The sequence below is a fragment of the Octopus sinensis genome, linkage group LG2 (genome assembly GCF_006345805.1).
Source record: "Octopus sinensis linkage group LG2, ASM634580v1, whole genome shotgun sequence".
NCBI classification, from domain to species: Eukaryota; Metazoa; Mollusca; class Cephalopoda; order Octopoda; family Octopodidae; genus Octopus; species Octopus sinensis.
Genome location: NC_042998.1, coordinates 78,854,469 through 78,880,293, shown reverse-complemented (window position 1 = coordinate 78,880,293; position 25,825 = coordinate 78,854,469). Strand labels below are relative to the sequence as shown.

The window sequence follows — 25,825 nt, the reverse complement described above, 5'->3', positions numbered from 1 at the left end:
TTGCAAAGTAATCACTGTTTTTTAGTGTGAAATAAAAGTCATTTTTTTTCATACAAAGAATGAACTTTAATCAATTTATATTTTCCATTTTGTTTGATGATCTTTTGCCATCTTTCTGGTAACCTCATGATTCCGTGCTCATAGAACTACTGGTCCGTATCAACCAAAAGCTGGAGTAGGTGTAATTTCAGGTTTGTCATCATTATTGAAAGTTTTACCAATCAGAGAATTTTGCAAACTTTGAAATAAATGGTAATATAATGGGGCAAGGCCAGGGCTATGTGATGGACGTGACATCACTTCCCAACCAAGCTCCAACAGTTTTTCATGAGTTAGCAAAGATGGTGGAACACAATTCCTACACGGTTTGCCAATTCTGGCCATTTTTCTTTGATTGCTTCCTCCAGTTTCATTAGTTGTTGACAGTAAACATATGAACTGATTTAGTTCCTTGGATGTAATCCTACCAAATTAACAGCATGACATTTTTTGAAGAAATTCAGCTTTTGATGTGGTTTGTGCAGGTTCATTAGGCTTGGACCATGATTGTTTTCGATTGGTGTTATTGTAGACAACCCATTTTCATCACCAGTGATGATTCATTAAAAAATAAACAGGTAGATTGCATTGCGTTTGAGATGCATATAGCAAATATTGATTCATTGTTAAATGAATCTCTCTCTCAATTTATGTGGAACCCAAATATCGAGCTTCTTCACAAGTCCAAGACATTTTAAGTGATTTTCAATTGTTGTGTGTGATACATTTAACCTCTCAGCAATCTCTTGCACAATTATATGACAATCAGATTCAATTATGGCTTTGATTTGGTCATCATCAACTTCAGTAGGTCGACCAGAACGTTGGTCATCTTTGAGTGAAAAATCTCCAGAATGGAGTTTTTAAAACCATTTCTGACATGTGCATTCTGTTAAGCAATCAACACCATAAACTTCAAACATCTCATTCTGAACCTTAGCAGCTTTCTTACTTTACAGAAATAAAAAAGGCAAAATATGGTGAAAATGCTCGTTTTTGCACTCCATGTTAAAATTGACAGCTCTAAACAAAATTATGTGCAATTTGCTTCTAAAGTAAGCTAAAAGTAATGGCTGTCAAATGTCGAAAGGAAAAGTCATAACACTGACAAAAGTCATTCAAAAAAATTGTAACTCTACCTATCTGTGATAAATAAAATTCTTGCCAACCCAATATATATATATATATATAAGTACAGACATGACTATGTGGTTAACAAATTTGCTTTACAACCATGTGATGTAGCACTTACTTCATTGATTCTCAAAAAGATGAACATCAACATGCAGTTAAACAGGATTTAAACTCAGAATGCAAAGAGCCAGAAATAACACTGCATGGTATTGTATTCAAATCTCTAATGACTGTACTAGTTTCACATCATCCATCTATGCATGTATACAAATAGACATGCATATTTACATATACATAGGAGCTACATCCAGCGATGGGGCTCTGGTTCAGGAGTTCCAATGTTTTGAAGAGTGTGGAACTACTTCTTACTGTTCCTGGGTCTACCCTAACCAAGGTTTGTAACACCTGTCAGGTCCCCAGATATGGGTTAATTAGCAGGGTATGGAATTGTCTCTGGAAGAAGGTCTTTCACAGACACTCCAATGGACTTAGAATAGGTGAGGCCATTCAGCATTTTAGCTGCTCATTTTAGGGTTTTACACAAACCAAGACACCAGTATCAACCTCATTTCCTTTCCACTTCAGCGTTGATCCTGTATTCATGTGGATATAGGGTGATGGTTAATTTTAGCAGCTGAGTCTTGCTGAACACTCTTTCATGAAAGTAGTGAAAGCATCCAACAACACCAATATGTATGTATATATATATATGGCCGATGCCAGCGCCGCCTTGACTGGCTTTATGTGCCAGAGGCACATAAAAAGTACCATCCATACGTGGTTGATGCCAGCGCCACCTTGACTGGCTTCCATGCCGGTGGCACGTAAAAGGCACCAACCGATCATGGCCGTTGCCAGCCTCCCCTGGCACGTAAAAAGCACCCACTACACTCACAGTGTAGTTGGTGTTAGGAAGGGCATCCAGCTGTAGAAACACTGCCAGATCAGACTGGAGCCTGGTGCAGCCTCCTGGCTTCCCAGACCCCGGTCGAACCGTCCAACCCATGCTAGCATGGAAAACGGACGTTAAACGACAATGATGATGTATAAATATAACAAAACGAGAGGTACAAGGAATTAATGGATGAGCAAGTAATACGGAAATGGACATAAGAAAATGGATAAAAGTAATTCAAGATGAGAGTGTTAGTGGATGAACAAGGAATAAAAAATGAAATAAATAAATAAATAGGACCAGACAGAAACAAAAGTATGGGTAATGCTAAGAGAGAAACCCTAAAGGATAAGGAACAGAAGGATAACAGACAAATACAGGATGAAGTGGAAACTATATATATGAAATATAATTTAAAATTTTACATATATATATTTTATGATGCTGGTGATGATGATGATGATGATTTTTATATATATATATATATATATATATATATATATATATATATATATATATATAAGCATCATCATTTTATATCTGCTCTTCTATGTTGACATAGGTTGGATATATTGTTTGGAGTTAGTTTATTATAACTGAATGCCCTTTTAGTTGCCTCATGCGACACAGGGATATGAATTACCTATTCTGAGATACACACCTGCACACATACATATATAAATAATATATATGAGGGTGGGGTATACTAACAAGTAACTGGAAAACACCAAGCACTAAAAGGAAGCTCCTATGTGGTCATTCAGGCTACTGGAAATATCTCCTTGAAATCTAATTTGAAAATGAACCTACTTATTATACATATCTAAAATAAGACAGGCTGGTTTCATAATCACATGATTGTATGTTTGCCTGATAAAAGTTGACCTGGGGTTAAACAAAAAGTGATATAAATATAGCTCATTGATTTCAGACATTCATAATATCCACTCATCATCATCATCAGTAGCAGCAGCATTATAACCACTATTATTGTAGGCACTTTTGCAATCAATGATCATCACCACCAGCATGGGTACTTTCATTTTCACCATCTCCATTGAATCTTTAAACACTGCCATCATCAGTCTATAATCATATTACCCCAAGAAACCAGCAATATCACCATCTCAGATATCGTCACTGTCATCACAACTGTCCTCATCATGTTTGTTGCTGCTGCTGCAACCATCACCTACATCAGCACCAACACCACCATCACTATCATCTCTACCTTGCTATCATAACCATATTTATCCTATTACCGTCATTGTGAATGTAAGCAGCTACCACCACCACCACCACTGCCACAACTGTATATATTATTATCATTGCCTCCACAGCATCAACAATAAGAAACAGTAAAAGTCAGGTATGTATGTACTCTTTACTCTTTTACTTGTTTCAGTCATTTAACTGTGGCCATGCTGGAGCACCGCCTTTAGTCGAGCAAATCGACCCCAGGACTTATTCTTTGTAAGCCTAGTACTCATTCTATCAGTCTCTTTTACTGAACCGCTAAGTTACAAGGACATAAACACACCAGCATCGGTTGTCAAGCAGTGTTGGGGGGACAAACACAGACACACAAACACACATATATATACATATATATATATATATACACTTATATATGACGGGCTTCTTTCAGTTTCCGCCTACCAAATCCACTCACAAGGCTTTGGCAGGCCCAAGGCTATAGTAGAAAACACTTGCCCAAGGTGCCACGCAGTGGGAATGAACTCGGAACCATGTGGTTGGTAAACAAGCTACTTACCACACAGCCACTTCTGTGCCTATAAAGAGTATTATACAATCAATAGGTGCAGTACACATTACACACCATAAGTGCATGTGAGATGTGCATGTAAGGAGACCCACACAAATACTTGTGGCAGCTTTAAATAAACAATCGTAAAAGAAATAAAATCTAATATAGCTATTTTACATGTGTGTGTGTGTATTGTCCTTCAACTCATCAAATCTTGTCAAATTATTCGACCCATGCCAATATGAAAGACAGGTATTGATGATGATGATATATTTATATATATGTATATGTGTGTGTGTGTGTGTGTGTGTGTATGCCTCATCCACGACAGAAAATAACAATGTTAATATAAAAACAAGAACAGCAATAGTTTCTATGATGATGATGATGATGATAAAAGTAAAATTTTATTAATGTAATAATTTTGTAATAGAATTGTATTTTTTTTTTTATCTATTAAACAATATGACTCATATTGAAGAGAATTCGTGATTGCAGAAATTTGAATACGGTCAATGTTTTATTTTTAATATTTTTAACTTCATGATTTTCTTTTTCTTTCTTTCGTCATCTAAGAAATGACCACTTAATTAAGCATGAAAATGGTATGGAACTAATCACATTCACACCTGCTCCTACTCTTGCTCCACTCACCCTCCTCTGCCAGCATATCCTGAAATATTTACTAGGCCTGTGGTGGTATTTTTGTAGACATAAGAATTTCAACAATCACATGTGAAAACTATGCTTTACTACACTGAATGATAAACATAGTCAGCAAAGCCAACAAATTTGGTGTAATTGAGCATAGATGTTTAAACTGACTCCAACATATGACTGCTACTTATTTCTTCAGTGACTATGATGGAATGAAAGACAACTAAAAACCTCAAAATATAAAACTAATTATAACCAAATTCCACAAAGCGTTTTATCAATCACACTGCTGATTGTGTCTGTTGACTAACTCTTTTGTTGTGTATTATTAAGCACTGCCATGCTAACAATAGAGAGACTATTTGAATTCACTTGTGTTACAAAGTGAGCTCCTTAACCACACTCACATTACTCTGTCAAATATGCTTATTTAATCCTATTGTTTCGAATCAATCCTGCATTATCTCATGACTCTGAGATTTCAACGATGTCATTATTTTAGAATAACATTGTAGGATAGGTATGAGAGGACAGATCAGGCCTGTTTGGCTATAAAACAAGAAGAATATTTAGGATTGATATGGCCAATTTAATTGCTAACAGGATAAAGAATTGCATATGGAGTGGTGGTATCTAAAGCAGTTGGAATGGTTTATTCTTTACAAAGCACAGTGTTTCATGGAATCAGAATTGCAGTTTCACTCTGAAGAGCACAATGAAATTAAAGAAATAGAAATGGTGCAAGTCATTTTGTCTGGTAGTTTATCATTTCAGTTATTCCAGCACTCTGACTTGTCCTTATAATTATAAAAAAAATCGACTTTATAAATTTTTTTCTAATTTTGCAATAAAATATAAAACTTTTACTGTAGTCACATGACCATACTACAAGTGTTCAACCCCAGTTTTTGTGAAGTGGTACTTATTTGGGAGGATAACAGTCAAAGTCAACCAGCGCAAGATTTGAACAAAAGAATATAAACAAATAGCACAATGTGTTTTGATTGAAGCTACTCTTCACCAACATATGTTCAGAAGCTAATCAAATTTAAAGGGATATCACAAGGTGATGTATTGGTGTGTTTAAAAGAACTCAAAGAATTGAATTTCTTTTTCAACTTAAATCTATAAAGTAAAATACCAGCAAGTGATGTCAAGGTTACTTTAGTTTAAACCACATAAAAAAAATATATAAAATAAAATGTAGACTAGACTCAGATGAAAATAAATCAATGAAAAAGGAGGATTAAAAACAAAAATAGAAAAAGAAAAAGGAAGTCTGAAAACAGAATTCTGTTACTGATAGGCTTCTCAAAACCAATAATTTTGACATGATGTAGCCATATTTAATATAAAACTCAAAGGTGGTTTTAATCAAAGCTCCTAGCATATATATTTACTCTAATATTTCATTAATAAAAAGGGAAGAAGAAAAAGGAGTAGTGAATTTATTAGCTACAACAGTTAAGTATTTAAATATGTGTTTCTGTATATATATTTTGTATCTACACACACACAAGCACACTCATACATAGGCACAGGCATTGGCTTCATAGCTAAGGAGTCTGCTTCTCAACCACATTGTTTTGGGTTCAGTACACTGTGTAGTAGAACCTTGGGCAAGTGCCTTCACTTATAGCCTCAAAGTTGATCAAAGCTCTGTGAGTGGATTTGGTAGAAAGAAACTGAAAGAAACCAGTTTAGTGTATGTATATTTACTTTGTTCTCTGTTGTTAGCATCTCACTTATCTGCTAACACCCTTAATGTTTTCACATACCTACTGCATCCCTTCTCCCAAGCCTCTCCTATATTCCTCCATCATTTGCCTCAGTCACTTCCATCTTGTCCATTCATCCATCCAGTTCAAACCCCTCTATCACCCCACTAATTCTTACCACCCCAATATCCCTCAAGGGCATGTCCTTGAACATCTTCACCACCATCTCCCTCCCAATATTGACCTTTTTATTTTACTCCCTCATTCACCTGTTCTCTTTATCAACCAAATATTTGCCTAATGTTTCAAACTTGCCCTTTGTCCAAAAATGAGGAAGAGGCATAAAATGAAGATAGAGCTTTGGTAGCAGATGTTTCATACTAAGCTATTTGTCCATACCCTAATAGTAAAAGCACTTCCTCTTTCTCAATTTCAGATGAAGAGCAGAGAACCAAAGCATTAGCTTCTTAAACATATAACTAATCAAACTTTTATATGAACTTTACTATAGGTTAATCACTGCCAACACAGACCATTACAAGTTTCTCAGATACCAGATTTTACCTGAAGTATGTATAAAGTTTCTAAGGTTGCATATAATATCTCAGATGTCCAACAGATCAATAACAAAAGAAGTTCCAGAATATGTATAAAAATGTATTAAGTTACAAGAAGTAGAGCAGTTAAAATAAGGAGGTGAAAGAAAAATAATAAATGTTTTGCAGGATTTTTTTTTTATCAGTTAATACTGGGCCATTTGATGTTATTATTAAGTCCTAGATCAGCTTTAATTAAAAGCAGTCAACCTGTGACTATCCCACTTTTCATTCAGAAGCTGTATCTAGAACTACATTGCTCATTGTGCCAGCCTTTCTTAAATTGTTTTGGGTATGAGTTGAGGGCGGTCTGGCAGCTATTAGCAGCTTTAGTGATTGCACAGAGGCTTTTTCATTAGATGGGTGATATAGTTATTGTTAAACACCAGCTCAGCCAGTATCAAATGTATTCAACTCATAACTATATCCTTTTTTTTTCATACAGTGTATCAAAGACAAGAGAGCATCTAGCTGGTCAGCAGATCTGCTAGAAATAACAACCAAATCTCCCTCAACATCCTATCATTCTGAAAAATTAGGGATGTTGGATAATGTAGTCCTACATGTGCAACACCCAAGAGAAATACTATATGATAAAAGCAAAAATTAAATTGATAAAAATCATCATCATCATCATTTAACGTCTGCTTTCCATGCTAGCATGGGATAAATCACTAAGTTACAGACATTCACTGAAAATATATAGTTTTGATAATATTCAGATTTCTCTTTCATGAAGAATTGGACAATAAATACAAACAAACTAAGCAAACCATGCTCTATCTAAAAGCAATCTACCTAAAAAACAACACTATCTAAAATAACTTTCTCAGTCTCAAATATCATGTGTTCAACCTTGATCAAATTATGCTTTTGAAACTAGGTACTAATTTCCATTTCAACAAAAATATGATCAAAACAGAAAAAAAACTCAAAATCAAACTACTCTGCAAAACCCTAGAAAATCTTGAAAGAAAAAGCCTTATAAATATAGATGATAAAGATCAATACTTGTTCTGAAGTGAATGTAATAAAAATCATATGCCCACAGCAATTAACAAATACTCAATGCATAACTTAAACAAACTCTGCATTATAGGTTCCCAACCAGTGTGCTGTGGCACCCTGGGCTACTGCGAGATATGTATATGTATGTGGTATCATGATTGATCATTTAGAGTTAAAAATATATTTTGATGCTATTTTAGCAATAAATATTATTGTCATCTTATATTTTGTATTGTTGTCCATTACATTTTTGTATTGTCATCTATTTTATGTTTATTACCAATTCCAAGGCCATAGCTTTCTTACACAGATGTTATTCAGGGACAAAGTTTTGTTATATTGATGTTGAATCAAAAGACAACTGTCATATTAGATTTCGTAATAGGGGTGCTGTGGATTTTTGAATGGCTTGGCAAGGGTGTCTCAAGGCAGAAAAGGTTGGGATACTGTTGCTGTATATAATAAAAAAAAAATTAAAAAAAAAAAACCAAAAAAACTCACCAAAATAGTGAAACTGACAAAAGTAACATATCCATAATCATGAATGAAAATTAATGATTTGCAAAAATTTACAACTTACTCAATGGCAAAAACAAATTTAGAAAGCATCCGGAAGATAATATGAATAGATTGAAAATTAAACTGAATAAATTATTTTTAGCAATAGCTATATGAATAGGGGTCTCTCTTTTTCCTTCCAATGAAGGCATAATAAATCACAGCACTTGATTACAGGACAGTAAAAACAAACAAACAAACAAAATAAAACACCCCTCCCCCTCAAATCATATCCCCATTCAAAATATATATATATATATATATATATATAAGCGCAGGAGTGGCTGTGTGGTAAGTCAGTCCCACTGCGTGGCACCTTGGGCAAGTGTCTTCTACTATAGCCTCGGGCTGACCAAAGCCTTGTGAGTGGATTTGGTAGACGGAAACTGTAAGAAGCCCGTCATATATATGTATATATATATATATATATATATATATATATATATATATATATATATATATATATGTGTGTGTGTGTGTGTGTGTGTGTGTGTCCCCATAGCATTGCTTGACAACCGATGCTGGTGTGTTTATGTCCCCGTTACTTAGCGGTTCGGCAAAAGAGACCGATAGAATAAGTACTGAGCTTACACAAGAATAAGTTCTGGGGTCGAGTTGCTCAATTAAAGGCGGTGCTCCAGCATGGCCGCAGTCAAATGACTGAAACAAGTAAAAGAGTATATATATATATATACATACATATGAGGGGCAGCGGAAAAGCTCCAGGGTTTGGGTAAAAGGAAATACAGGAGGATCAATTATTAATTAAGATTTTATTCAACATATTTCCCTTTCAGATTTGCACACTTACTGCAGCAGTCTTTCAGTTTTCCTAAGCTCAGAACTCAGAAGGTTGGACCTCCAACCAGGCCTTCTGCAATACCCTTAAAGCCAGGAACTTCTCAGTACCCTTTCATATATAAATATATATACACACACACATTTCCATTCAATTCATTATATCTCAAATAAATATATTCGTACACAAGATTTCAAAACAATTTGAAAATTAACAAATAGTACACATCAGAGATATACAATATATGGCCATCGAAAAGGTTTTCAACAAACCTTAGAAGAAACCAATGAAGTAAGTAACATCATAGAAGTCTGTTTATGAATATTCCAGTAGCAGAAACAATAGAAATCCTATTGAAATGCACTGAAACCATCAAGAATAAAATCATTATGACACCACCTAACATACTGAAGCAATTGTTTGTATTTTGCACAACAGAATGCACTGACAGTGTCCACAGGACAAATTATATTAACAAGCAAGATGGAATCAACATGGGTTCTCTTTTATGTCACACTTGCAGTTCTCCATGTTGCTCTAATAGAAAATAAAATGCTACCAAGACATAAACACATTATATATACAGTGGCACGTAAAAGGCACCATTCGAGCGTGATCGTTACCAGCATCGCCTTACTGGAACGTGTAAAAACATTCGAGCAAGGTCACTGCCAGTACCACCTGACTGGCCCCTGTCAGGTGGTACTCTCGGAGTGGTTGGAGTTAGGAAGGGCATCCAGCTGTAGAAACTCTGCCAGATCAAGACTGAAGCCTGGTGCAGCCATCTGGTTCACCAACCCTCAATCAAATCATACAACCCTTGCTAGCATGGAAAGCGGATATTAAACGATGATGATGATGATGATAATCCCTTCACTTTCGCAAGTGTTACATTCCAAAACACCCCGCAATAGGTGAAAATCCGTGAAATAGAAACAGTACTGTACTGTATATTCTTTCTAATTATTTTTATAATTCGTATTTATTTTATTATAAATGCAAAACACCACCACACACTCACCTCCTGAGTTTTGTTTTCCATACAGTATGTGCGATTTTTTGTTTACTCATCTATGATACAATATGTATTTTAATTAATGTGTTATACAGTGCAGTACTGTACTGTACTGTATTTCTATTTATTAATTTTTAGGTGTGAAAAATGCTTATCTTACCACAGAAACAATTAAAATCTAAAAAACTATAAATACCTATCAGCTGAAGAAATCCGCGATATACTGAGGAGTCGGTAATATAAATTTTCATATATAAGCCAGAAAAATCTGAGATGTACTGAGGGCGTGATAGGTGAGCCATGATATGGCAAGCAATTACTGTATATATATATCTATATGTGGGCTAATCAATAAGTATCTGAACTGTTGCCATAGTAACAAAGTTAAAGCACATGGAGTGAAGCTGCTTGGCACTGATTGACTTTGAACTCTGCTGTGCATGTGTACTAAGTTTTAACATTCTAGTTCACTTCTGCTGTTTACAGCAGTGCTTGGAAGTAATGTGTGTAGTGTGTGATTGTTGCATTGACCATGACAGAGAAAGCTGAGCAGAGAATCTGCATCAAATTTTGCCAAAAGCTTGGCCATAGCTGCTCCAGAGGCCTAAACAAAATTTTCAAAAAGTTTTCATTGTTCTTGAAACAATCAAAATCTTGTGCAACTGAAACCCAAGTGTCTTTTTGGTCAGCTGAAAACAGATTTGGCACAAACTTGATATACACACACGTCTCATACCCAAATCTTCAATGATAATGAACTAAACTGAACCATAACTAATCTGCTCATCCTCTGATAACTCACGGATGGTGATTCAATGATTTTCCCCTCACAGCTGCATGCACATCTGTGATGTTTTTCTCAGTTGCACTGGTTTCAGGTTTCCCCCACAACATTTGTCAATATCGACATTTTTTCAGCCATCATGGAAATGTCTGTGCCACTTGTACACTTGTGTGCGGTTCATACACTTCTCTCCATACACTTTCTGCAACTTTGCGTACGCCTCTGAGCAGGTGTCACCATGACAACTTTCTCTGTCATAGCCAATGTGATGATCACATGTTAAGTATGTTACTTCCAAGCACTGCTGCAAACAGCAGAAGTGAGCTTGAATGTTAAAACTTAGTGAACATGCACAGCAGAGGTCAAGGTCAATCTGTGCCAAGTAGCTTTATTCTGTGTGCTTTAGCTTTGTTACTATAGCAACAGTCCGGACACTTATTGATCAGACCGTGTACATATATATGTACTAGTATGTGGAGAAAATACTTGTAATAAATACACTTGAAGACATAAAAAAACCCCCAAAAAACAGATGTTTTAATTAGATTGGAAAATTTAGGAACAGGCACAAAATTCTATATGAGGAAGTACATCAATATAAATACCTCTGCTATGGATGAAGTAAACTGATCGCAAGAAAACTATTTCAAGAATCTGAACCTTATGAAGTAGATGAATGATTGATGTGTGTGTATGTGTAACTGAATCTTGTACTTCATCATCATCATTATTTTACATCCACTTACCAGCTGGCATGAGATGGATGCATCATCACAATCTGAGTAAGTTCTTATATAGAGCTGTTGTTGCTGTCCCCCTAGATAGGATAGATTAACACTCATACATCTCACTCATACACTCCAATTGACACACTTTCTAGAAAATGGATACCCTCCCTAATGCTCACTCCTTTACAGTTTATTATGGCAGAGTGTGATGACAGAGAAGGAAAGAAAATATGAAATATGACAGGAGAAACATTGATAGGCTGTTACATGATTGTTATTGGTAAGGAGACTGAATAGAAACACAGCACAATGGAGGAAAAGGGAATGCTGGAGGAGACACTGATGAGAGAGAGGGAGGGGGGAGTAATGTATGGCAATATAAACAGGAAGTGAATTGAAGGTTAACAATAAAGATGGGTGATGGTAAGAAAGCAAGTCCTGATAAGTGAGTGATGAATGCCAATAAGAATGACATGCGGCAAGAAATGGGATGAGTACTGAATATAAACCAATCCAATGTGACATCCTTCATTATAAGATGTTGTAGTATAGAAGTGTTGGGGTTGGGCAGTAGGTAGAGATTAAACAGAGATAAGAGGCTACAATGTAGGTATATTATATATTCCCACTTTTATCACCACCATTTTATTGTCCTTTCTGCCATACATGTATGGCTGTGTAGATATATATATACATCATCATTTTAACATTCGCTTTTCCATGCATGCATGGATCAGACAAGTGGTAACAGGTCAGGCTGGAGATGTACTCAGCCATACATGTATGGCAGAAAGGACATTAAAATGGTGGTGATAGAAGTGGGAATATATCAGGTCCTTAAAAATGAAATGTCCAATTTTCTTATGCACCAAGTTTGACAGTCTTTAACTCGAATGTCTTATCCTGACAATTCTTTGTTTTACAACATTGAAGAGTTACATAATCACTTTTTGAAATGCAGTTCGTGGTGTCTGGTTATATTGTGACGTTTCTCTTGTAAATCAATTTTTGTGAACCCATGGACAGATCAAAAATTCGTGTTTATGAATATGAGTACCATAGTGGAACAAATGCATACCAGCCGGCTTGAAACATCAATGAGGTGTTTGGGGAAGATGTGGTGAATGAGTGCACTGTACATCAATGGTTTGAGAAGTTCTGGTCAGGTGACTTTTCTCTTGAAAATCAGCCCCATGGTAGACATGAGACCAAGGTGGATAATGATGAACTGAAAACTGTAGTGGAAGTGGATACATCTCAAACTGCACGTAAGTTAGCGGCAAGGCTTGATATTTCAATTCCAACTGTATTGAACCATCTGAAACAAGTCAGTAAGGTAAAGAAGCTGGACAAGTGGGTACCACCTGAACTAAACGAGCATCAAACGACAAGTCATCTTGAAACTTGGTGTTCTTTACTGTCACAGCATAAAAGTGAACCATTTTTGCATCATATTGTTATGTGTGATACAAAATGGATTCTTTTCAACAATAACAAGCCTTCTGCATGGTGGTTGGATGGAGACAATGTGTCAAAACACAATCCCAAAAAAAGCTAATGATGTCTGTTTGGTGGTCCAGCACTGGTGTCATCCACTGCAGCTTCATGAGACCTGGTAATTACAGCAGATGTAGACATCTATTAGCTGGATGGAATGATGAGTGAACTTCCAATTGAACAACTGAGATTGATCAATAGAGACAAGCCAATTCTATAGCAAGACAATACTTGACCACATGTTGCACAAAGAATGTTACTCAAGTTACAGGAATTAAACTTGGAACTACTCTGTTATCCACCATATTCGCCAGACCCTGCACTAAATGACTATCATGTTTTCCAAGCATTAGACAATGTTTTGCAAGGAAAAAACTTCAAATCTGAAGAAGATGCAAAAACAGCCTTCTGTGATTTCAACACCTCTTGCTCTCCAGAATACTTCACTACTGGCATAAATAAGCTATCAACAAAATGGCAAAATTCTATTGATAATTTAGGTGCATATTTGATCAACTACATAGCTTTTTGGTGAGATAAAGTAAAATAAACTTTCAGTTCAATATCAGACATTTCATCCTTTAAAGACCTGATATAATATACCTGCATGTATATTTTTTCATATGTAAATTGTTTTTCATGCTAGCATGTATTGGATGAAAGTTGTTGAGTTAGTTTACTATGGCCAGATTTCCTCTCTGTCGCCAACTCTCAACTGTCTTTCAAAGAAGGTATTTTGTATTTCACTGGTCTTCACATGCATCAAAATAACTGAGTGGTGTGACATTTTGTTTACAACAAATGTCAACACTGTCACTGCTTTTAGTCATATGGTGACAATGTAAAGATATGCAGAAACTCTAGCATACACAGTGTGCATACATACACATGTACATGCAGGCACACTTAAACACACATGACAAATATTCAGTACAATTTATATCAACTAGATTTCACTCACAAGGAATTGGACACCCCAAGAGTGTACTAAGAGACACTTTCAGAAGGTGCTACACAATAGGATGGTATCCAAACCAATATGGCTACAAAGTAAACTTATATACATATGTGCGTATGTGTGTGTGTGTGTGTCACATGTCTGTCTATAAATATATAAATGTCCATCCGTGTGTATGTGTATATATATATATATATATACTTTATTTTAAGCAGCAGAAAATTCAACAAAATCTGTTACTCTGAGTTTCTCGTTGCCGTTCATCAGACAGTTTTTGCTAGCAAAAACTGTCTGATGAACAGCAACGAGAAACTCAGAGTAACAGATTTTGTTGAATTTTCTGCTGCTTAAAATAAAGCATATTACTCTACCACTGGTATTTGAGTACTCTTTTTTCCACCTTGTTTCACATTTATGTGTTTACTCCGGTATATATATATATATATATATATATATATATATACTAGCAGCGAAGCCCAGTTTCACCCGGTCTGTTTGGATAATGTGGCTATGATTGTTTTTGGTTAGGCATAATCTATAACAGTGTTTCTCAACCTTATCATTTCGGGTCCCCTGTTTCGATTGGAGCCTCCAGCTGTATGAAAATTTCCTGACCCACCTCCATCCCCTTGTCAGAAGACAGCTTCAGGAGTTGTGAAGAACGAATATGCACGTAGTCTGTTTCTGAGAAGTATTCTATTGGACCTCTGTCTAATCATTAAAACATTGATTTAATTATGAATGTAGAAAGAAATTATACATTAATCGCTATTTTTGTAAGCAGTTGTATCCGTAAAAATTTTATTTGCAGAGAGCAGAAAGTGAAAGAAGATATATGAAATGGACGTGAGTGCGTATTTTTATGATAGTTGATTTATGGAGAAGATTATGTTAAACTTTTGAAATGCAAATATGTGAATGAAAATTAAGTTCAGACCTCTACATCATAGCTAGACCTGGTAGAAATAGAAGCCAAATCTTCCTCAAAACACCCTACTGTCTTAATCCGACAATTCTGCCTATTATGTAGTTTGAATGAGAAACTGTAACTAAAGATGAAGATTATTAACCCCACAAAGTGGTGAAAGAAGAGAGAGCATAACGTTTTGGCTGACTCTTATCTTGTACTCCCAATTTTACTAGTGAAATGGTATATGCCAGCTGTGTGAGCAACTGGTTGTTTTAATGGTGGAACAAACAGGGGAATTCCATTAGAAAACGTTTTAATCGATTTTCTCGGTAAGTATGGGGGCTGGGAAAAAAATACAAAGTGCATTCCAGTCTATGCACCTGTCTCTATATGTGTGCAATTTTTCACGCGAATCCACTCAGGTGTTTGGCTGTGAACCTCAAGACAAGAAAGAATACAATGATAGCCCATGTCCAATTTATATATATAATAATAATATATATATATATATATATATATATATATATATATATATATATGCACCCACACATATAAAATAAACACTTCATTATATAAATAGTTGTCAGTTTATATGTGCATGCATAAACCAATACATACACGTTTCCATATATATATATATATATATATATATATATATATATGTATGTATATATACACACACACACAGAGTCATTGAGAGTCAAATATCCATCTGAAGTGCACAGTGAGAATTGGATAAGCTGAGTAAGTGGATATTACCAACAAATTTTACGGCTTCAAGAGAAGTCTGAATGGGAAGTTTGTACACTGATATGCAGGGCAATAATTATTAACATGTGACAGAGGTGTTTGGCATCTACCACTGTGTAAGCTGTTATTGCGTGAGAAGATACAATGAGAGGAGGAGTGAGGTAATATGAAGTAGGCTGAGTTGAAAGTGACATTGAAAAATGTCACAGATGGAAACTGCAGGTTACAATAAGACAACACTGCCAGGTTTGACAGCTGCAAAGATATTCAATAACCTACTGCACATAAAAGTGCATATTGTATACACATGTGTATGACCTGCACTCAAACTCATTATCTGTCGTGAGTGTGTGTGTGTGTGTGTGTGTCTCTCTCTCTCTCTCTATCCATGGTGAAACAGGAAGAAACTAATCAAAACATGTCCTGGAGTATTATTATTTCACTTACTGAAAGATGAAAATTTATGCCAGTCCTAATTTCATGCTTAGCCTTTTAGAACCACAAAATTCAGTGTATTAACAGAGTTAATGAATGTCTGTGTGAGTGTGTATGTACATATTATGAATGAATACACTTTTCTCTCTCTCTCTCTCACATATAAATATATATATAACAAATTAAAAGGGTGGCTTATTAGCAATTAGAAGCTAAAGACAAAATTAATAGAGGTCACAAAAATGACAGAGGGTAATGACTAGAACCTGCTTATGCTAAAATACACTTTTGTGACCTCTATTAATGCTATATATGTGTGTGTGTGTGTGTCTATTCTTAAAGAAGAATATTGTAGACAGTGACTTTGAAGTTTTGGTCTGTTAAGCCACCGCTGGACTGCTAATAGCTTAACTGGTTGGAACTTCGAAGTCACTGCCAACAATATCCTTGTTTGAAAATAAACTTGTATGCTACAAAAGTATACAGTAATCCCTAGATTAATGTGAAACTGTTTTCCTTATAACATAAAAACAAATATTAATAAAAAATATATATCTTCTATATAAGGACTTCTCCCTCAGAATGAAAGCAGTTTATATGAAACTTGTGTATTATACATGGTAGTGAAATATGGGCTGTGACTGCAGAGGACATGTGAGGGCTTGAAGGAAATGAAGTTAGTATGTTCCAGTATTCTGCTGAATGTGCATGTACAACAAAATGTAAATGTGTTAAGAGAAAAATTAGGTATAAGAGGCATCAGAAGTGGTTTACAAGAGAAAAGACTGTGCTGGTATGGTCATGTGATGCGTATGGGTGAATACAATTGCATATAGAAGTGGCATTCTCTAAAGTGGAGGGAGCCTTTGAAAGAAGACGACCCAGAATAAAGAGGGAGAGAAAAAGAGAGAAAGAGAGAGAGCTTTTGTTGCCAACAGAGGTAAAAGCTATCTGTGTTTTCTTCACCCGGTTCTGTTTGTTGAATTAATTATATATACATACATACACACACATATGCATATAAGTGAAATAACCAATTTGTGACTGTATTATATCCATTCATATTATATCTGTTCATTCAGTTATTGACTGTGGAAGTCATAATGTAATATGCGTTATATAGAGGACATGATTATATCATTGTTCTGATTCTTGCATTCATGCTTGATATCTGATTTGTCACCCACATGTAGAAACATTTGTAAACAATGGAATAAGTTTAATTACAGTAACTCCCTTCTTCACTTATAAATATATATACATATATATATTATATGTATAAATCATATGTACAGGGTGTGATGGGTAAATTGTCACCATTTTATATTTTTAATTTCAGGCATGCGCATTGTATGTTTTTGATTTTGTTGACTACACAGTATAGTAGGATCAGCTGGGCACCATCTGTGAGAAAAACAACACCATGACGCAATTCACTCTGTCAGAAATTTGCAATTGACAAGCTGTACTGCTTGGCATTTGTGCTGGAAGCTCCAATACGAACATTTCAGAGTGTTTGGGTGTCAATCTGAGGACAGTGCGATCTAAAGACATGTACTGAGTGTGATAAAAATCAAACATTCAGTCAACATCATGGTGTTTGGAGTGATCACTAGTGACGGCGCCGTTATGCCTCAATTCATCTTCCTATACACCATGCTACACAAGCAGGAGAACCCAATCATGGCTGTCAGACAATTTCTGCAACCACATCACCCCTAACATCTGGCCACCTAACTCCCCAGACTGCAATCCTAGTTGAAGGAGAGACCAACAAAACTCCTTGTAACACCAAAGATGAACTCATGGCAAGGATTATGGCAGAATTCACCAGCTTAAACAAAGAAACCGTCCAGAAGAGTTGCAGGAGATTTGGATGTTGTCTGGAGGGACTGAAGCCAATGGAGATTTTATTGAATAAATTTACTCTTTAGTATTTCAAGATATTTTTATGTAATTTAGGTAAATATATCTATTAAAATGAGATGTCAGTGTTATTTTCATTTTTGCATAATCTTGACAACAATTAATTCACTGCACCCTGATGTATATGTGTGTGTGTGTGTGTGTATATATATATATATATATATATATATATATACATACACACACACACACATACATATATGTACACGGAAGTTTATATTAATGTTATGGTTTAAAGCCATAAGTATTCGTTTCAAAAATGATTGTTTCTTTCCAGCAGGCAGTCTTGTCTTTTATATTTTATTTATTATTTTTCATAGCAAAGAATGTATTTAATTAAATTTTCAGTTTCAACAACTAAGTCATATGCAACCAACTTGAATTATATAATGCCTTTTCCCTTTGTTTACAATATATATATATACGTATGTATGTATTTTAAATCATCCACTTTCAAAAAGTGTTTTCTCTTTTTCTTTTCAACCTGAGGTATGCCAAACAATCTTGTTGTTATTTTTAAAATGCTTTGAAGGCACCGTAAGATCATCAGTAAGATTTATAAAATTAATACATGATAGGTGTACAATACCTCTGAAACTGTTTTTAAGAACTAGTTTCATGAGCTAAATTTGATGAGTGATAAATTCCCACCAGGATAAAACAATAATTGAATATGGATAATATTTCCCAAAGACTCTGTAAACTGAAGCAGGCAAAATGAAAACTACTATGATAAATTGTGATTGTTATTAGTTAGGAGGTAAGCCAAGTCCACTTTACTTGAATAAAGATATAACAAAGGCTACTGCTTAAAGTATGATACACACAAGATATTTTATTGATGTTTTAAAGCTAAACCTGTCCTATTCATTTGTAGTGCAAGCTACCCTTACATACAAGTCTCATAATACCATTGATTTCCTTCCTACCTACCTTTATTGCATTTTAAATATAGTAGAGAACTATTAAAGGAGTAATCTTTATGGCTTATTACTGATATACTAAACTTATACTATATAGCTGTATATTTTACTGATACTAACTACACTGACAGTCAGTATAGTATATTGCTAGTATTATTAAGTTCCATGTCTATTCTGATCAAGCAGACATTTGAAATATCTTCAGAAAGTCTTTCTAAAACTATAATATCCACTGTGTGCTTTCTTCTTTAAGCTTGAAGGATATTTAGCTGCTAGTTTTAACAGGTTGGGCAACCATTCAGAAGGTTCCTCATGGGAAGAGGCATAATATATTAGATATGTATGGCACCTCTTCCTATATGCAACATACTATCAAGAGGCGAAATATCCCAGAGTTCAAATCAGGAATCTCATTGAGTTTCAGAGTGAAAGAACTTTATTCTACAATGTATCAGCTCACCTAACTTTTAAGAACCAATAGTAATTCATTTTGGTATTTGTCTCTTGTCTACTATGTATTAGGAAAACAGTTTGATTCTCATAAAGGAATGAATTTGCCTTGGGTGTTAATATAACCATCAGCAAATCACTGGGCTTCATTCAGTCAATACTGACCTGAAATCCACCAAGGTCGACTTTGCCTTTCATCCTTTCTGGGTCGATAAATTAAGTACCAGTTGCATACTGAGGTCGAGCTAATTGACTGGCCCCCTCCCCCAAAATTTCAGGCCTTGTGCCAAGAGTAGAAAAGAATATTGACCTGAAATGTTAGCATAAAAATACCAATAATGATATATAAGACTTAGTCCACTGCTTGATTTAACACCAAAACCTGGTTTGGAAACCTTTAGAAAAGTATGCTCTGCATTAAGCATTCAGAGCACATCTGAAAGTAGCTTGCTGTCATCTTGATGCACTTCCTACTGCACATTCTATTCAGTACAGTTAGCCTTTTTCTTTTTATTGTTTTAGAGGAAGTGTTAACAGGTGGCTGCTTGCTGTCAGATAAGATAAGTACATGACTTCTTGTGTAAGACCACAAGAGAATGCTCTCTTTATCGGCATGCTTACATGTGACCTCTGACTTCTAGATGGGCTACATACAAGGATTAAAGTAGTGATTAGTATTAACTGCAGAACCATATTCTCAGCTCATTTTTTCTCACCAATTCATAAGTCATAGTTACACTTCTTCCTTTGACTAACTAAAAAAAAATAAAAAAATAAAATGAATAAATTGACCCCCAGTACTAGATTGGTACTTGTTTTATCATTTTATTAAGTATGGAATGATAAAAGCCAAAAATTGGTTCAGTGACATTTGATCTCAAAGTGTAACAATAACTGCTAAAAGAAACATTAACTAAAGATGAAAAAAAAAATTACTTACCCAGTTTGTAACAGCCTGAAGAGATTCCTGGACAGAAATACCAGCAAATGAACTGGAAGAAAAGATATCAAATCATCACGAAGAGAAACAACTGACAGAAATATTGCAATGAGTTTGATATGAATAAAAATGAAGGAGAAAATAAATTCTTGTGTTTATATATATATATATGTATGTGGCACGTAAAAAGCACCCACTACACTCACGGAGTGGTTGGCGTTAGGAAGGGCATCCAGCCGTAGAAACACTGCCAGATTTGACTGGGCCTGATGAAGCCTTCTGGCTTCACAGACCCCAGTAGAACCGTCCAACCCATGCTAGCATGGAAAACGGACGCTAAATGATGATGATGATGATGATGATATATATATATGTACGTATATATGCATGTATGTATATATGCATGTATGTATGTGTATATATATATATATATATATATATATATATATATATATATATATATATATATATATATATATGTATGTATATGATGGGGACAGATCAGATTCTACATGCATTTGACCCTGTAACAACCAGTTTCATGGTCCCCAATTTGACTGAGTGAGGAGCATGCGTAAAGGACGAGAAGTATCTGACACAAAACAAAAATGCCTACCAGATTATCTGAGTACTGAAATCCACTCTGATGAGGCAGAAACTGAAGCTCTGCTTCTATTTATGCAATCTTCACCCACACTCCAGACTTGATTTCAGTTGAATTTATATCTATATCAAGAGAAGGGGGAGGGGGGGGAGATACACATATGCATACAATTTTTTAAATATGTATAAATTTAATAGTTTGCATATATCTTTGTGTTTCTGTGTATCTGTGTGAACATTTGTTCCTATTTTCATATACGCTTTCTTTCTCAGTTTAAATTCTTATCAGGGTGTCAACCAGATGTTGGTTCATTCCCACTGGTTTTGTCTAGAAGTTAGTGAGGTGAATAAACCCATTGATTGACAATACTTTTCATAAGTATACATGTCAGTGACACTGTTATTTGTCAACAAAGAAAACACCAAGGGTACACACACACACACATAGGTTCATATACACAGATATAAGTATATGCATACAGACACATATATAAACACACAGATACACATGGTAACACACATGGACATAAATATAATTACAAATTAAATGCACAAATTACGATTTTAAGTGTGTAACTTATAAGATATGAGTACCCAGTCAAGGACAAAATAAAATGAATTAGCTGTCCCAATGGAACAAATACCTTGTATCCATCATGCGACATACCAACCAAGAACCTGTTTATTTTTTTCTGCTCTAGATTCATAAGCATAAATAACTTTCATAATTTACATATACACACACACACGAATGTGTGAATGCATAAATGAGTATATGTGTGTGTGTGTGTGTTTATACATATTATGAGTGTGTATATGCATGTATGTATACAAACACATATATAATTCATTTTATTCTCTTTTACTCTTTTACTTGTTTCAGTCATTTGACTGTGGCCATGCTGGAGCACCGCCTTTAATCGAGCAACTCGAACCTGGGGCTTATTCGTTTGTAAGCCCAGTACTTATTTTATCGGTCTCTTTTGCCGAACCGCTAAGTTACGGGGACGTAAACACACCAGCACCAGTTGTCGAGCGATGTTGGGGGGACAAACACAGACACACAAACGCATATATATATATATATATATGTACATATATACGACGGGCTTCTTTCAGTTTCCGTCTACCAAATCCACTCACAAGGCTTTGGTTGGCCCGAGGCTATAGTAGAAGACACTTGCCCAAGGTGCCACGCAGTGGGACTGAACCCAGAACCATGTGGTTGGTAAACAAGCTACTTACCATTGTTCATATTTACATGTTTTTTTTTCAAGCTAGCATGGGTTAGATCCAGAATGTGTTATTAAGGCATTGTTGTACAGCCAGACAATCTTTCTGTCACCAAGCATTCTCTTTTTTTCAAGGGATCTCATATTTCATACAACCTTGAAAAATGCAAAACCAGTTGATGATTTTTTCCGGCAGGAGAAGTAATAACCATGTCACCACTTGCTGCTCATAATACTTCAGAATATATAAACACACAGACACATACCACACACATATATATATATATGACAGGCTTCTTTCAGTGTCCATCTAATAAATCTACTCATATATGTTTACAAACATATACTGATACATATTGTATGTGTCCGTGTATATATATATGAAGTGATATCAAAAAGCTCCCAGACTAGTTATGTTTGATAAGAAATAAACTTATTTACCAATGTTTTAATATTATCTCCTTTAAAATAGTTACTTTGTGTAGCAATACTCCAGTCCCAGCATTCCTGCTACTTTTGGAATCCAGTCTGGAAGTTGTTTTCTGTAAGCGAGTTGAAGACCTTCTGCAATTCGCTCTAGATCTCAACGTCAGTGTTAAAACGGTGACCTTTGAGCTGCTTTTTCATCTTGGGGAAGCGATGGCAGTCCACAGGTGTTAACTCTGCCAAATAAGATGGGTGTGGAAGCGATACCATGTTGTGACAGGGTGCATTGTTGCTGAGAAAAATCTACTTCCTTGCATTCCATAGACTTGGTCGCTTTCGCCAAATGTCCTCTCTCAAATGCATCAAAACATTACGGTAGAACCCTCGGGGACAATCTGGCCCTGAAAGATGAATTCTCAATGCACAATAACACAGATATTGCAAAAAACGATAAGCATGCTCTTGACTGAGCTGCAGCTCTGTTGTACCTTCTTCAGCCATGGAGATGAAGGGCTCTTCAATTGTGACAACCGCTGCTTCTTCTCAGGGTTGTACACGTAGACCCAACTCTCGTCACCAGTGATGATCTTTGACATGAAGGATGGGTTGTTAGTGAGCCCGGTACAACATTCTTTGTACTCAGTGGTCAGCAGGCGGGGACAAACTTGGCAGAGACATGCCACATGTTCAATTCAGATTAGGAGTACCTGCATGGGTCCATATGACAGACCAACAACATCAGCAATGTTTCTGATTGTCCTCTGACGATCCTCATGCACAAGCTGATGAATTTTCTCCACATTTCTCGGGGTGACGCTCATGGCAGCTCATTCATCATCTTCCAGGGACATTCTTCTGCTTTTGTAACACTCATGCCACTCAATACATTGAGTACAACCCATTGCCTCATTGCCATAAGCTTGCTCAATGTCTTTGTAGCAGACTTCTCAAGTTTAATGCAAAATTTCACATTGGTTCTTCGTTCTGATTTCCTGTCCATGACAAAATCACAGACTACAGCATACACATGATCACAGAAGCACAGGTTTCGCAACTTGCGAAGTAAACACAGCGATGTCACTCAGCACACTGCCCCATAAAGGTCACTGCTAGCTTTCACTGTGTATTCAATTGCATGCTGCTATCTGTAGGTGCACTACAGAACTAGTCCAAGAACATTTTGACACATATATATATTCATTTTTTATTTTTATATTGCTTTAACATTCAATTTTTTCATACTTAAATGGGTAAGATAAAATTCAGAGACGCATGCCCTCTCTTTGGCCAACACTCACCTGTTTCAAAGCAAGGTAAAGTTTCCCTTGGTCCTTTAAACATAAACAACATGATGGCTAAACATGTTTTCTTGGAAGATTACAAATGACAGTGATGCTCATTTATAATTACTCTGGAATACCAAGACAAAGAAACACAATACATTCACAGACATCTGCATGCACATGCACACATGTGTGTATGTGTTTTTATACCCATGCTAAGAATCAGGTGAGGGTGAAAGGAAGAGCATCATAGAAAATCTGCCTCAATAGACTATGCCCTATGTAAGTAAGGAAAAGTGGACATTAAAATGCTAATGATATATATATATATATATATATATATATATATATAAAGCATTTGAGTGAGGTCATTGCCAGTGCTGCTGGACTGGTTCCTGTGCAGGTGACACATAAAAAACACCATTTGAGCATGGCCGTTGCCAGTACCGCCTGACTGGCCCTCATGCCGGTAGCATGTAAGGCGGCGAGCTGGCAGAATGGTTAGCAAGCCGGGTGAAATACTTAGCAGTATTTCGTCTGCTGCTACGTTCTGAGTTCAAATTCCGTCAAGGTCAACTTTGCCTTTCATCCTTTCGGGGTCGATTAAACAAGTACCAGTTATGCACTAGGGTCGATGTAATCGACTTGATCCATTTGTTTGTCCTCTCTGTGTTTAGCCCATTGTGGGAAGAAAAGAAATAGGCATGTAAAAGCACCCACTACACTCTCGGAGTGGTTGGCATTAGGAAGGGCATCCAGCTGTAGAAACTCTGCCAGATCAGATTGAAGCCTGGTGTGGTCATCTGGTTCGCTAGTCCCCAGTCAAATAGTTCAACCCATGCTAGCATGGAAAGCGGACGTTAAACGATGATATATATATATATATATATATATATATAGTCCTACCTATGCCAGCATGGAAGCCGGACATTAAATGATGATGATGATGATATGGGTATATATATATATATATATATATATATATATACCAACACACATACACAAACTCAAACATATGTACATGTGTATCTTTTATCTTTTCTTTTACTTGTTTGTGGGTCACAGCCTTGAAGAATTTTAGTCCAACGTATCAACCCCAGTGATAATTTTTTAAGCTTTGCACTTATTCTATCAGTCAGTTTTGTTCTTTTGTTAAACCACTAGGATACAAGACAGATGCACCAACACCAGTTGTTAAGTGGTGATGGGGAGGAGGACAAAAACAGGCATAAACACACACAAGCAAACTCACAGGCACACACACTCACACACACACATATATGCATCACATTTTATTTTGATATAGTCACAATATTTAAAAAAAAATTTTCTTAAATTAAAATTTATTAATTGTATAAAATAAAAATCTGATGGAAGTTTTTATGTAAATGCTTACACAAACTTCCTTCCATCAGCTCTGAGTTAATCTTCATTCTTTTAAAGATTTTTGAATAATTAATCACTTTTTAAGAAAATCATTTTTCAAACATATTCACTCATAATTTTCAATGCCAGGTCCTTCTTATAAAACAAAGTTAGTATTACTGTAAAAAAAAAGTGAACAATGTGGTTATAACATGTTTCGGCTCTGTGAGGAATAAAAAAGGAGCTGGGGAAAGTTATATTAAGATTCTACCAGGCAAAGTGTACCTTTTGCTTACAATGTATACACATTTGTACAGATGTAAACTAATTAATGCATTTACACACAGAGTCCCTTGATCTGTTAGAAAAAATAGATAAACTTCCCATAAATCACACCTACCACCTTATAAAAAAGGTATACATTCGAT

General features: G+C 35.6%; 1 protein-coding gene across 4 annotated transcripts in view; it reads right to left on the bottom strand.

Moving 5' to 3' along the window:
- LOC115232418 (vitamin D3 receptor) overlaps nt 1-25,825 on the bottom strand; it is an 822,423-nt gene that overhangs the window by 178,083 nt on the left and 618,515 nt on the right. For all 4 annotated transcript variants that reach the window (XM_036514413.1, XM_029802282.2, XM_029802281.2 and 1 more), the window contains one exon: nt 20,489-20,540. The gene's annotated coding sequence lies outside the window, so the exon portion shown is untranslated. The remainder of the gene's footprint in view (nt 1-20,488; nt 20,541-25,825) is intronic.